This window comes from Carassius carassius, chromosome 50 (genome assembly GCF_963082965.1).
Source record: "Carassius carassius chromosome 50, fCarCar2.1, whole genome shotgun sequence".
NCBI lineage: Eukaryota > Metazoa > Chordata > Actinopteri > Cypriniformes > Cyprinidae > Carassius > Carassius carassius.
The window spans coordinates 18,398,910-18,414,755 of record NC_081804.1 but is presented as its reverse complement, the minus strand read 5'-3'; the positions used below and the strand labels follow the sequence as shown (position 1 = coordinate 18,414,755).

Sequence of the window (15,846 nt, the reverse complement as noted above, 5' to 3'; positions counted from 1 at the left end):
TATATGTTTTATTGTTATATATTTTACAAGTGTACAAACAATTAGATATACAGTGAAATTAGGACCAAGTAATGATCGAGTACATGATATGCAAATTATGAAATAATGAGATTTCTATGGTGACTGTTGTCAGGTGCGTCTGATGAAGCAGATGAAGGAGCAGCAGGAGAAGAGCAGGATGGCCGAATCCCGCAGGAACCGAGAAATTGCCACACTTAAAAAGGACCAACGCAAACAGGAGGTGCATGATGGGAAAATAACACTAATGCAGCATGAAAGAGCCAACTAACAATGAAATGTGTTCAACGTGTGTTGTGTTTTTCTCTTGTACAGCATCAGCTAAAACTGCTTGAAGCTCAAAAGAGACAACAGGAACTTATTCTGCGCAGGAAGACTGAGGAGGTGAAATATTCCCCTCAAATCTGCCTCTGCTGTACCTCCAATGTGTGACTCATGGATGTTTGATGCACACAATAATATTCATTAATTTAAAATATATTATAAAGGTTATGCATTTCATTTCTTTAAACCTGCAAATATCCTGAAAATAAACGTCACTTACTTTGATATTTTTGGTTGTGTAATGCACTTAAGCACTTCAATGTTTTTTACTGATACCTAAAATTCAAACTACTGACAATAGTTTGGTAAGTTAAATGTAAATAAATTAAAATAATACATAAATATTTAATGAAAACTTTAATAAAAAAAGAGAAAAGAAAAAGAAAGGAAAGAAAAAAAAATTAGAAATGTTGCCCTGGCAAGTAACTGAAATAAAAAGGTCAAAGTTGAAGTATTAAAATAACTTATGATAACACTTTAGAATGGGTAACACCTATTAGTTGCTTATTAGCATGCATATTACTATAATATTAGCCATGTATTAGTGCTAATTAAGAACATATTAATGCCTTATTCTACTTGACCTTATTGTACATCCCTAATCTTACCCAATACCTAAACCTAACAACTACCTTATGAACTATTAATAAGCAGCAAATTAAGAATTTATTGAGAGAAATGTCGTAGTTAATAGTTAACCTAGTGTTGCCTATTCTAAAGTGTTACCAAACTTATTATAGAAATAATAATAATAAATGTATGAAAATCAAAGCTAATTAAAAATATTTATTGCTATTAGAATATGACATAAATAATACTACAATAACACTGATGCACTTGTACACTATAATACGCTTATGCCTTGGCAACTAACTGAAAAAATAAGTACTAAAAATAATCAAAAACTAAATATATATTTAATGTAAATTTAAAAAAAAAATTTTTTTATATATATATATATATATATATATATAAATTCAAAACAGATAAAAAAAATTGCTTATAATTATATAACTAAAAGATAAATACTAAATAATTATCTAAATATTTTCAGATAATAAATTTGAACTTTATAAATACTTACTACTGTGCAAGTGAAAAATTACCATGTAAACACTTATACTTCAGTTTGGGTATTTGGGTATATTTTAGGGGTGCACGATAAATATCGGCCGATAAATAATGTGCATCTTGTCAGTAAAGCCAGTTCTCTAATCAGGAGTAAACTCCATCCGGCTGTACTGACGAGATGCGCTTTAATTATCAGCCGATATTTATTGTTCACCCCTAGTATATTTAATTTATTTTGATAGTCAATTATTATGTTAATTAACATTTTTAGTAAGTTAGAAAAGGCCAAATTGTGTTTTTGCTAAGTGTTCTGTAGTGATTGCTGCTGTGTCTCTCAGGTGAGCTCTCTGAGGAGACAGGTGCGACCCATATCAGGAAAGGTCACACGAAAGGGGAATCTGCCTGAGACAAGTCAGGACTTCTCTCACAGAGCAGGTCGCACATACTCAGGCTCCGGAGCAGCTACTGGAGCCAGGTACATTATACAGGCTTCATGTGCGTTACTATGTGTACAGTGTGTGAGCTCATTCTGTAGTGACGGACAACTGTTTGCTTTAGATCGTACCATCGCAGGACGGTCGGGGTGTACTCCACCCGAGTGGCTCGTGGGAAATGGCAGAGTTTGGAACGGCGTGTCTCTGATATCATCATGCAGCGCATGACCATTTCCAACATGGAGAACGACATGAATCGTCTTCTAAAGGCACGAATCAACCTGTTATCATGAAAAACACCTACCTAACAATGTTAAACCTGCATTAATACAAATAATGCAAATGAGATAACCAGTGTTGTCTCAGTAATTTCTCAGTAATTTCCATTTAAATTTAAAAAGTAATGTGTTACTTTACTAGATAGATTACTTGTCATGTGTTACCTGCAATACTGGAGATAATATTTATATTCCTAAAGAAAAAGTGAGGCTATGTACAAACTTACTTAGCTTCTCGTCGTCTGAAATCCCATCCACAGCAACGTGAAGAGCTGACGCGCCGGCGGGATAAGATCAGCAGAAAGAGGGAGAGACTGCTGGCGGAGGAACCGGAGGTAGAAAAAGATGTTCAGTCTCTGAATGAGGAGCTGGAGTCTCTGCTGGCTAACATCGACTACATCAACGACAGCATCTCTGACTGCCAGGCCAACATCATGCAGATGGAGGAAGCCAAGGTGAGTCAACTCTCAGTCCGTTTATTAAAATGACTCTTGAAAACCTGAATCAATTCACTGAAGGTGCTCGAGTTGCTTCTGATTGACAGGGTCCCTATGCAGTGTTTATCTTAAATCTGACAACGCATCTGTAATATGACATGTTAAAAATAACAACACAGAAAATAGACAGAGTTTGGCTAATGTATGTTTCTGTTCATGGATACCAGAATGGCTTCACAATACATTACAACAACGAAATCAAACAAAATGGTGGACAGACCAGTCACTCTTTGTAAACTTTGTTCAGTGCGAGTGCTGTAGGCTGGAATATGTCCAGTCATTGATGCCGTCATCACTCAGGTGTTGATAGCACAGGTGAGACCTGAACAGCAAATGCTGCTGTCTGTTTAAGCCAAATGCATTTAAGCCTTGCCAGTTTAAACATTCAAGAGCCAGCAGATGCGAATGAGAACTCACGCACAGTGAGAAGCTTTGTGTGTGCGCTCATCCAAGGCCCCGAACCCATAAAGAGCGGGCAAATATTGAGACTTGTGCTTGACACATACACACAAAAAATTATAACATGCCCATCTAGGTGAGGATTCTAGCAGACATAGTCGATTGAACGTACAGTATCAGTGTACTGGATCTTTGCATTATCTTAAAGTTTTGAATGTTAATCAGACTACAAAAGACAAGGAAATCACTCACTGCTATTGATTGTATTTTGAAAAATAGTCTTTTTTCCCTAAACATAGCACATGTCAAACTTTATCGAGACCTTGACTCTAAAACCATGACACAAACCGAACATACATGATACCCTGAGTAATTTGAACTGTTACACCCTATAAACTATGATGACATAATATACTTCTGCAAATAAATATATATATTGCCGTACGTTTGTGTAAAAAACTTGTGGTTATAATACATACACATGTGTATTTATATGAATATACTTTTATCTCTATGTGAGTATTAAATGTCATATTTGAAAGTACTGAAGTGTAAAAGTGATCTGTTGTGATGTTTAATATGCAAATAAATTTAATTTGGTTATAATAGATGTTTATTATGTACAAACTCGATTCCAAAAAAGTAGGAACACTGTACAAATTGTGAGAACAAAAGGAATGGAATAATTTACAAATCTCATAAACTTATGTTTTATTCACAATAGAATGTAAATAACATCAAATGTTGTGAGACATTTTGAAATGTCATGCCAAATATTGGCTCATTTTGGATTTCATGAGAGCTACACATTCCAAAAAAGTTGGGACAGGTAGCTATAAGAAGCCGGAAAAGTTAAATATACAAATAAGGAACAGCTGGAGGACCAATTTGCAACTTATTAGGTCAATTGGCAACATGATTGGGTATAAAAAGAGCCTCTCAGAGTGGCAGTGTCTCTCAGAAGTCAAGATGGGCAGAGGATCACCAATTTCCCCAATGCTGCGGCAAAAAATAGTGGAGCAATATCAGAAAGGAGTTTCTCAGAGAAAAATTGCAAAGAGTTTGAAGTTATCATCATCTAAAGTGCATTATATCATCCAAAGATTCAGAGAATCTGGAACAATCTCTGTGCGTTAGGGTCAAGGCCGGAAAACCATACTGGATGCCCGTGATCTCCGGGCCCTTAGACGGCACTGCATCACATACAGGAATGCTACTGTAATGGAAATCACAACATGGGCTCAGGAATACTTCCAGAAAACATTGTCAGTGAACACAATCCACCTTGCCATTTGCCGTTGCTGGCTAAAACTCTATAGATCAAAAAAGAAGCCATATCTAAACATGATCCAGAAGCGCAGGCATTTTCCCTGGGCCAAGTCTCATTTGAAATGGACTGTGGCAAAGTGGAAAACTGTTCTGTGGTCTGACGAATCAAAATGTGAAGTTCTTTTTGGAAAACTGGGACCCCATGTCATCCGGACTAAAGAGGCCAAGGACAACCCAAGTTATCAGCGCTCAGTTCAGAAGCCTGCATCTCTGATGGTATGGGGTTGCATGAGTGTGTGTGGCATGGGCAGCTTACACATCTGGAAAGGCACCATTAATGCTGAAAGGTATATCTAATTTCTAGAACAACATATGCTCCCATCCAGATGTCGTCTCTTTCAGGGAAGACTTGCATTTTCCAACATGACAATGCCAGACCACATACTGCATCAGTTACAACATCATGGCTGCGTAGAATAAGCATCCGGGTACTGAAATGGCCAGCCTGCAGTCCAGATCTTTCACCCATAGAAAACATTTGGCGCATCATAAAGAGGAAGATGCGACAAAGAAGACCTAAGACAGTTGAGCAACTAGAAGCCTGCCTTAGACAAGAATGGGACAATATTCCTATTCCTAAACTTGAGCAACTTGTCTCCTCAGTCCCCAGACATTTGCAGACTGTTATAAAAAGAAGAGGGGATGCCACACAGTGGTAAACATGGCCTTGTCCCAACCTTTTTGAGATGTGTTGATGCCATGAAATTTAAAATCAACATATTTTCCCCTTAAAATGATACATTTTCTCAGTTTAAACATTTGATATCTCGTCTATGTTGTATTCTGAATAAAATATTGAAATTTGAAACTTCCACATCATTGCATTCTGTTTTTATTCAAAATTTGTACAGTGTCCCAATTTTTTTGGAATCTGGTTTGTAAGATGAAACTATCACATCTTGCACAATTTTTACCCATGAACTACTGCACATACAGTAAACTAGGGCTGTGCTATATGGACAAAAAAGGACTGTTTGCTTACAAGGCAGACGCCAATGCATGTATCCGATTCATATCAGATTAATTTCCACATATAAATGATGGCGAAAATGATCTGTGAAAAATCATAACCACTGAAGTTAGTCTAAATGGAGTTTAAATTAATTAATTGAGCACTTGTTCTTGCTGATATGTAGGAGGAGGGTGATGCTGTTGATGTTTCGGCTGTGATTACTTCCTGCACTCTGGCTGAAGCTCGATTCCTACTGGACCATTTTATGTCCATGTCCATCAACAAGGTATCCAATCACAAACCTGTAACCCTGCTTTGGGATCTGTGTTAGAAGCTATAATGTTAAAATATCTATTCTTAAAAACGGTTTCATTCACTTATAAAAACACTAGCACACTTGGCATTCATCCTGACTGCGTGCTTACAGGGTCTGCAGGCTGCTCAGAAGGAATCTCAGATAAAGGTGTTGGAGGGGCGACTCAAGCAAACTGAGATCAACAGTGCCACTCAAAACCAACTGCTCTTTCACATGCTGAAAGAGAAGGCAGAGTTTAACCCAGAACTGGATGCGTTGTTGGGAAACGCTCTACAAGGTAGGGATACTCTTCCTGGGGCTTGACCCCAGGAATTACACAGAGACCCCACCTCTAGCATGCCAGAATGTTCAGATTCTGCTTTTCCACTGGGGCTGGTGCCAGAGCCAGGGCCAAATCTCAAAGAGGCTGTGCATTTTTTCTCACAAAAAAGCCCTGGATTGTTGCCAAAATCATGATGATCAGTCATTGGAAAATGAGCCCTAGCCAAGCAATGGCACCGGCTCTTGTAGCAGCCCCAGTAGCAAAGCATAATAGTGAACAATTAAACCAATCATAAGAAATCCAGGACTTTTTTTGTGATTCTGCAAAAACTCACAAATGCTTCTTTAGATTCCAAGGCAGGAATAGCCATCACTGCATCTGGAGGGCTTCAATCATGCAGAGTTCAGCTCTAATCCTAGTCAATTATGCCTCAACCAGCCAATCAAGTGTCTTCAGGATTACATTGAAATAACAAGCAGGTGTGCTGTAGCAGGTTTGGAACTGAAGTCTACAGGAAGTTAGCCTTATTGGCTACCCCGGTCTAGGAGTTGCACAGACTAGTTGATCAGTTCTGCCGCTAGTTGAGGTGTTGAGTCTTTGATCAATTAATCAAATATTGCCCAAAAGCTGACAGAAACCATAAGCATGTGTGGTCTGTTTAGCATCATTGCCTATTGGAGCTCAAACAGTTTTGTTTGCCTCGTGACTGGACTCGGACACATTTTCATGGTCTTCGTCTTGTTTTTAACTTGCGTGCATTTAGAATAGTTCTTGACTCAAACTCTACCCTCCATTGGTCTCTCTCTTGACTCGCAGTCAACTTACTCAGGTCTCAGCCTGGACTTGGACTCAAAAACTCAACTCAGTCTTTACTACAACACTGAACTCTATGGTGTGTTGAGTTTGAGGTCTCAGCATAAAGTCTGGTCCACATTGCAGCTTATATTGCCCAAGAACCACCTTTTTAGACAGGAAGAGATTGTCTGAACCACATGCACAAACCATTTCTGGATACCTTACGGTGTCCAGTCTTGCTCCTGGAGTGCCAACGACCTGCAGAGTTTAGCTAAAGACTGCTCGAACACACTTGTCTAAAAGTTTCTAGAAGTGGTCCGGAAAAACTTTATTAGCTATTTCAGGTGTGCTTTATAAGGGTTGGAGCTAAACTCTGCAGGAAATCTTTACCCATGAAAGGTTGTGCAGACCAAGCAAGTGCTACAAATAAATAAACTTTGGAAAAATAAAAAGTCCTAGCGCTTACTGTAGCAGTCAAGATACTTTGAAAACTGTTTGACTGCGGAATGATACAAATCCTTACACCCCTTTACTGCACTTGGCCCCCAACCAGTCAGATTAGAGGTGCCCTTTCAAATTACAGGCCATGAGCATGTTGCCTAAATAGACTAAATATATTACAGCGAATTAGTAAAGCACAATATTACCATGGTCACCTGGACAAATCAGGTCATTTTAAAATTGTGATACTCAGGTCTGGAAAATCATGAAAATGCAATGGAAATGGAATATCTTTTCCATATTCAAATTGTGCTATGGTTTAGCTTATATATCAATGAATCCCATCATACCATATGTCTTTATTTTTGATCTTTTATTAAACATTGTATTAGCCCTCCAGTTTGTTAGTTTATATCCCTTTCGTATTTGTTATATTTGGTTTTGTTTGCAAGTGGGGGAATGTATTTTTGATTTCTTTGTTGCCTTTTTTTGTTCCCCTGTTTGGCCGATTTGAAACAGAGCTAGGTAACATGCCCTTGGGTGAGTACCAGTAGCCACACTCTCTCTGTAATGAGTGCATGGGTCTACCTCTTCTGACTAACCACAGGCTAGCAGTCCGGACCGCAGGTGCATGAGGCTTCTGTTCATCTGTCCACACCTCCTCTACCGGCTAGCAACATGATACTTATTAGCATTAGCATACATCACAGTCTGGCAGCAGAAAAACAAACAATTCTTCCAGACCATGTACGACAATTTTCCCCCCTTCTTTTTGAATTTATTTACCATTTATGTTCCCTAATTCCTCTTTTCCACAACTTTTATCGAACTAACTTTGATGATAGCATCTTTCTGGTCACAGCTGATATCAGAAACCGGTAGGATCAGCATTTCACAGCAACTAAAGAAACTAGCATGGTATCCCTGTGCCTAATTTATCCTCATTTGCTTTTTTTTTTTACTACCACACTCTCAAAAGCCTCTTTTAAACATCACAGATAACAGCGTCAGTGTGATTTTGCCTCCGTTCAACTATTTTGCAAGTCCTTCCAAGAAATTCTTCAGGTGTAAATTATATATGCACTTTCTTATTTTTTTTTTCTCATTAGAAAATGGAGATGATAGTAGTAGTGACGAGTCAACCCCAAGTCCGGCAGTGGAAGGAAAGTAAGTTTATTTGCTAATGACAAATATGTCTTACATGTGTATTTTCATTACTGTTCCTTCAAATGAATGAGCCAATATCTTATCCCACAATTCAGCACCCTGGCCTCAGACCTCATGAAGTTATGTGGCGAGACTAAATCTAGGACTAAGGTATGGGACAAGTTACTTTAATTTTACCTTACCCAAAGCTTGGTAATCAAGAGACTTTAGGTGCAAACCCTTCAAGGGGTGATCCAGGAGATAGGATCTATGTCACCTTAATCGAAACACCTAATCTCAGTTTGACTTAACAGAATAAGTAACTTTGAATGAAAGTTTTGCTAAATGACAACTTATTCCTTGCATATCCTGTTCCTTACTTAACTAAGCATGTCTTTTTTCTTTTCGCAATTATGGCAAAGGCCCGAAGAAGGACCACTACTCAGATGGAGTTGCTCTATGTGAACAACTGTGATTCTGGCCCGGACACACAAACAAGAGACTTCTCTGTCCCTCTACACCCAATGACTGAGACATCCGAGGTAGCTGGAGACCTGGAGTCGGCTGGAAATACAGTCAGGGACCGGGACTACATGCTACCTCCTGCAAGCTTGTCCTCTAGAATGGGTACCATGTAAGTATATAGTAATCTCAACCTTGCTAACTAAAAGCTTAACGCTTATTCACTGCACCACCTCACTTCATGCATGAACTAACTACTCCTGTTTTATGTTTACTTTAAAATGTCCTTTTTTTCACCAAATCTTGTGCCTTGTTAGGACTGGTCTCATCTGGTCACTTCCAGTTTACAATAATTATTATATATATATATATATATATATATATACATATATATATGTAATTATATTTATATATCATATATATATATATATATAAATTAGACCAAGCTCTATTAGTATAATAACTTATATTTCTCTTGAAACTTGGATTACCGAAAACTACAACCCGAATTCCGGAAAAGTTGGAATGTTTTTTAAATTTTAATAAAATGAAAACTAAAGGAATTTCAAATCACATGAGCCAATATTTTATTCACAATAGAACATAGATAACGTAGCAAATGTTTAAACTGAGAAATTTTACACTTTTATCCACTTAATTAGCTCATATAAAATTTAATGCCTGCTACAGGTCTCAAAAAAGTTGGCACGGGGGCAACAAATGGCTAAAAAAGCAAGCAGTTTTGAAAAGATTCAGCTGGGAGAACATCTAGTGATTAATTAAGTTAATTGATATCAGGTCTGTAACATGATTAGCTATAAAAGCTTTGTCTTAGAGAAGCAGAGTCTCTCAGAAGTAAAGATGGGCAGAGGCTCTCCAATCTGTGAAAGACTGCATAAAAAAATTGTGGAAAACTTTAAAAACAATGTTCCTCAACGTCAAATTGCAAAGGCTTTGCAAATCTCATCATCTACAGTGATAACATCATCAAAAGATTCAGAGAAACTGGAGAAATCTCTGTGCGTAAGGGACAAGGCCGGAGACCTTTATTGGATGCCCGTGGTCTTCGGGCTCTCAGACGACACTGCATCACTCATCGGCATGATTGTGTCAATGACATTACTAAATGGGCCCAGGAATACTTTCAGAAACCACTGTCGGTAAACACAATCCGCCGTGCCATCAGCAGATGCCAACTCTATCATGCAAAAAGGAAGCCATATGTGAACATGGTCCAGAAGCGCCGTCGTGTCCTGTGGGCCAAGGCTCATTTAAAATGGACTATTTCTGTCAGGAGAAAGCAGGCTGGATTCAGGTGCGGGTAAACTCAAGGCTTTATTCACAAAGCGGAGACAGAGAAGAAAGAGTCACGCTCCACAGGTTTCACTCGCAGTGACAGGATGTACAGCAGATGAGTCACGTTTCACAGGATTCACTCGTAGTGACAGGATGAACAGCAGATGAGTCACGTTTCACAGGATTCACTCGTAGTGACAGGATGAACAGCAGATGAGTCACGTTTCACAGGATTCACTCGTAGTGACAGGATGAACAGCAGATGCTACTAGGAGCTCTGGGCTTGTAAGAACTAGAGCAGAGAAATAAGCCAAACACACTGGAGCCTGAGGACAAGACACGACAGGGTGAGTACAAAGAACTGCTAGATGATCGGAGCTATTGGAATGAATAACAACAGTCTGACAATAGACAGAGAAACACAGGGAATAATAAAGGGGAAAAAATTAGAAGGACATAGAGAACAGGTGGCGAGCAATAATGGTTAACAACGGGGAACAAGGGAGGCGGGGAAAACACAAACAGGCAGACGTGGTGAGCTGTCACCATCCCAACACACACACCCACACCAAAAAGACAGGTGATTAGCCCCGAGACCCGACAGTACCCCCCCTCCCAGGAGCGTCACCTGGCGCTCTAGGAAGGGACCTACCTCGATGCCGCCGGAAGTCCTCAATCAACGAGCGGTCCAGAATGTCCCGGGACGGCACCCAACACCTCTCCTCTGGACCATACCCCTCCCAGTCCACAAGATACTGAAACCCCCTGCCGCGGCGCCGCTCATCGAGTAATCTCTTAACCGTATAGGTAGGAGATCCATCCACAAGACGAGGGGGTGGGGGGGTGGGGCGACAGCAAGCAGGATTAAGGGGGGAAAAGAACACAGGCTTGACCCTGGAAACATGAAACACCGGGTGAACCCGACCGAGGGAGCTTGAGCCTGATCGCCACCGGACTAACCACCTTGGTGATGCGGAAAGGCCCAATGAATGTGGGTGCCAGCTTACGAGAAGGCGCTCGGAGAGGCAGATCCTTGGTAGAGAGCCAAACCCGTTGACCACACACATAGGTAGGAGGAGAGGACCGGCGACGATCAGCTGCAGCCTTGGTTCTGTCAGAGGCTTGGACCAAAATCCTCCTGACTCTCTCCCAGGTGCAACGGCAGCGCTGGACGAAAGCCAGGGCGGATGGAACCGCTGCGTCGGGTTCCTGTGATGGGAACAGAGGTGGATTATAACCAACAGCACACTCAAAAGGGGACATACCTGACGCGGCCGCAGGAAGGGTGTTATGGGCGTATTCTGCCCAGGAGAGCTGCTGACACCAGGAACTCGGATTGTTGGATGCTAGACAGCGGAGCATTCTTCCTAGATCCTGGTTGGCCCGCTCACACTGCCCATTGGTCTGAGGATGAAAACCAGATGACAGACTAGCAGAGGCCCCAATCTGTCTACAAAATTCCCTCCAGAACCGGGAGACGAACTGGGGACCCCTATCAGAAACCACATCCACCGGTAACCCGTGGAGACGGAAGACGTGATCCACCACCAGTTGGGCGGTCTCCCGGGCGGAGGGTAGCTTGGGCAGGGGAATAAAATGAACCGCTTTGGAAAAGCGATCCACCACCGTGAGAATTACAGTGTTTCCCTTCGACGGAGGAAGCCCAGAGACGAAATCAAGGGCAATGTGTGACCAAGGACGGGAAGGGATAGGGAGAGGATGCAGTAGACCATCAGGAGGGCGATTGACAGGCTTACTTTGGGCACATGTGGGGCAGGCCAACACAAACTGTCTAACATCTGCGGCCACAGTAGGCCACCAAAAACGCTGTCGGATGGCAGACAACGTTCTCCGAATACCTGGATGGCAGACTAACCTGGATGAGTGACCCCACCCAAGGACTTCAGAGCGCAGCGCAGCCGGCACCAGCAACCTGCCCGCCGGACACTCTCCCGGCCTCCTCAACTCGCTGCTCGATACCCCACGAAAGAGCCCCGACCACCACCCCCTCAGGAAGGATGGCCTCGGCCGCAAACTCCCCCCCCCGGAGCACCGAACAGGCGAGAGAGGGCATCAGGCTTGGTGTTCTTTGATCCCGGCCGGTACGAGAGGGTGAAATTGAATCTGGCAAAGAAGAGTGCCCAGCGGGCCTGACGCGAGCTCAGCCTCTTGGCCGAACGGATGTATTCTAGGTTCTTGTGATCCGTCCAGACCAAGAAGGGCTGCGCTGACCCCTCCAACCAATGACGCCACTCACCCAAGGCCAATCGTACCGCCAGCAGCTCTCTTTTGCCGATGTCATAGTTACGTTCTGCAGGGCTGAGACGACGAGAGAAGAATGCACAAGGATGAACCTTCCCATCATGGAGGGAACGCTGAGATAGAACTGCGCCAACCCCAACGTCAGAAGCATCAACCTCGACAATGAACTGGGCCTCCGGATCTGGAACCATCAGAATAGGTGCAGAGACAAAACGGGACTTTAAAATGTCAAAGGCTACCTGCGCCTCCCGGTTCCACCTGAAAGACACCTTAGTGGAGGTTAAGGCTGTCAGCGGTGCAGCGATCTGACCAAAATTCCGGATGTAACGCCGGTAGAAGTTGGCAAAACCCAGGAAACGCTGCAGAGCCTTCCGGGAGTCAGGGACCGGCCACTGGGCAACAGCTTCAATCTTAGCGGGATCAGGCTTGATCCCCTCCGTAGAAATAATATGGCCAAGGAACGTAACAGACTCAGCGTGGAATTCGCACTTCTCCGCCTTGACAAACAACTGGTTCTCTAGTAACCGCTGGAGAACCCGTCTGACATGCTGGGTGTGTAATTGGAGAGAAGAAGAAAAAATCAAAATATCATCCAAATACACAAAGACAAATTGATTAATCATGTCACCCAACACGCTGTTGACGAGTCCCTGGAAAACGGCTGGAGCATTGGTCAGACCAAACGGAAGAACCAAGTACTCGTAGTGTCCCGAAGGGGTGTTAAATGCCGTCTTCCACTCATCCCCCTCCCGAATGCGCACCAAGTGGTAGGCGTTGTGCAGGTCTAACTTGGTGAAGACCCGAGCTCCCTGTAACAATTCAAAAGCAGAAGACATTAAAGGTAGGGGGTACCTGTTCTTGATAGTAATGTCATTCAAACCTCTGTAATCAATACAAGGGCGCAGGGAGCCGTCCTTCTTCTGAACAAAGAAAAACCCTGCACCAGCGGGAGAGGAGGAATGGCGGATGAGCCCAGCCTGAAGTGACTCACGTATGTACTTGTCCATGGCCTCTCTCTCTGGACCTGAAAGGAAATATAAACGACCCTTAGGCGGAGAAGAGCCCGGGAGGAGATCAATGGCACAGTCGTAGGGGCGATGCGGAGGTAGCGAGGTGGCCCGGGCCCTACTGAAGACCGCCCGAAGATCATGGTACTCCGCCGGAACACCAGTCAGGTCAGAGGGATCCTCCTGAGGAACACAAGACACAGAGACACGACAAAAAGCAGCACCCAAACATGACACGTGACAAGACTGACTCCAGGCTAAAACAGAATTATAGACCCAATCAATGTGGGGATTGTGCTTGTGCAACCATGGGTGTCCCAGAACTAAAGGAGCCTTAGGGGAATCAATAATAAACAGTTCAATCCGCTCATGATGACTGCCAGCAATATGGAGGTCTATCTTGGGAGTGACGTGGGTGATGGTGGTAAGGGGACGGCCAGCTAATGACCATGCTGAAACAGGGCTAGCCAAAGGAACAAGCGGGATCTTCCAACGTTGAGAAGAGGCAGCATCAAGGAAGTTCCCCTCAGCCCCTGAGTCCACAAGGGCGAGTCCAGTGTGTGAATGACTCTGGAAGGAGAGTTGGAACGGCAGCTGAGTGCGTGTTGCAGGAGAGCTTGAGCTGAGAACCGTGCCCACCAGGACGCTCCGCCTCACTGGTGGACCCTGGCCCTTTAATGGGCACTGAAGGGCAAAGTGGCCTCCCTTGCCGCAGTATAGACACGCCCCCGACAACAGACGCTCCTGCTTCTGCCGTGGTGTAAGCCGTAGACGACCCAACTGCATGGGCTCCTCCTCCGAGGGCTGTCGGCTGGCTAAACTGGCTGAAGAGAACTCTAGGTGGTGCCACGGGGCGGGTGTTTGCCGTTGTTTGCGGCGCCGGCTGAGACGACCCTCAATGCGGAGCACGAGACTAATGAGCCTATCCAATTCCCGCGGGAGCTCTATGGCCGCGAGTTCATCCGAAATGGCGAAATCCAACCCCTCAAGAAAACGAGCGCGCAGCGCGCTCTCATTCCAGCCGCATGCCGCAGCTAAAGTCTGGAACTGGATAACATAGTCAGTCACGGAGCTCCTCCCCTGAGACAGTCGTGATAACTGGGCCGCCGCCTCGTCACCCTGAGCAGAGCGATCAAACAATTTGGCCATCTCTTGACTGAAAACCGCGAAAGTGGCACAACAGGGAGCCCGCGATCTCCAAACGGCGATACCCCATTCGCGGGCACGGCCCGAGAGGAGTGTAAGGACGTAAGCCACCTTGGTCTCTTCATTAGCGTAACGCCGGGGCTGCAGAGAAAACACCAGCGAGCATTGGGAGAGAAACGCTTGACAGGTGTTAGGATCGCCATCGTAGACCGGCGGATTGTTGGCATGGGGTTCGGACTCGTGTGACATACCGGTGTGAGGAACGGGACCCCGGCTCGTTGCCTCTTGCTGAAGATCGTCCACCCGTGTGAGAAGTTCGGAGACTCGGGCACTGAGAACTTCCACATCCAGCGCGGTGGTGTTGAGCTGAGTGGCATGCTGCCCGATCAACACTCCCTGTTGAGCGAGAGCCGCGCGAAGCGGACCAGATCCCGCTGAATCCATAATATGGTCAGACTGTTCTGTCAGGAGAAAGCAGGCTGGATTCAGGTGCGGGTAAACTCAAGGCTTTATTCACAAAGCGGAGACAGAGAAGAAAGAGTCACGCTCCACAGGTTTCACTCGCAGTGACAGGATGTACAGCAGATGAGTCACGTTTCACAGGATTCACTCGTAGTGACAGGATAAACAGCAGATGAGTCACGTTTCACAGGATTCACTCGTAGTGACAGGATGAACAGCAGATGAGTCACGTTTCACAGGATTCACTCGTAGTGACAGGATGAACAGCAGATGCTACTAGGAGCTCTGGGCTTGTAAGAACTAGAGCAGAGAAATAAGCCAAACACACTGGAGCCTAAGGGCAAGACACGACAGGGTGAGTACAAAGAACTGCTAGATGATCGGAGCTATTGGAACGAATAACAACAGTCTGACAATAGACAGAGAAACACAGGGAATAATAAAGGGGAAAAAATTAGAAGGACATAGAGAACAGGTGGCGAGCAATAATGGTTAACAACGGGGAACAAGGGAGGCGGGGAAAACACAAACAGGCAGACGTGGTGAGCTGTCACCATCCCAACACACACACCCACACCAAAAAGACAGGTGATTAGCCCCGAGACCCGACAATTTCAAAGTGGAATAGTGTTTTATGGTCAGACGAGTCCAAATTTGACATTCTTGTTGGAAATCACGGAGGCCGTGTCCTCCGGGCTAAAGAGGTGGGAGACCTTCCAGCATGTTATCAGCGTTCAGTTCAAAAGCCAGCATCTCTGATGGTATGGGGGTGCATAAGGTGCATACGGTATGGGCAGCTTGTATGTTTTGGAAGGCTCTGTGAATGCTGAAAGGTATATAAAGGTTTTAGAGCAACATATGCTTCCCTCCAAACATTTCAGCGGGACAATGCAAAACCACATACTGCAGCTATAACAACAGCATGGCTTCGTCGTAGAAGAGTCCGGGT

General features: G+C 43.9%; 1 pseudogene; it reads left to right on the top strand.

Annotated features, from left to right (window-relative positions):
• LOC132133022 (kinesin-like protein KIF21A) overlaps positions 1 to 15,846 on the top strand; it is an 87,253-nt pseudogene that overhangs the window by 26,729 nt on the left and 44,678 nt on the right.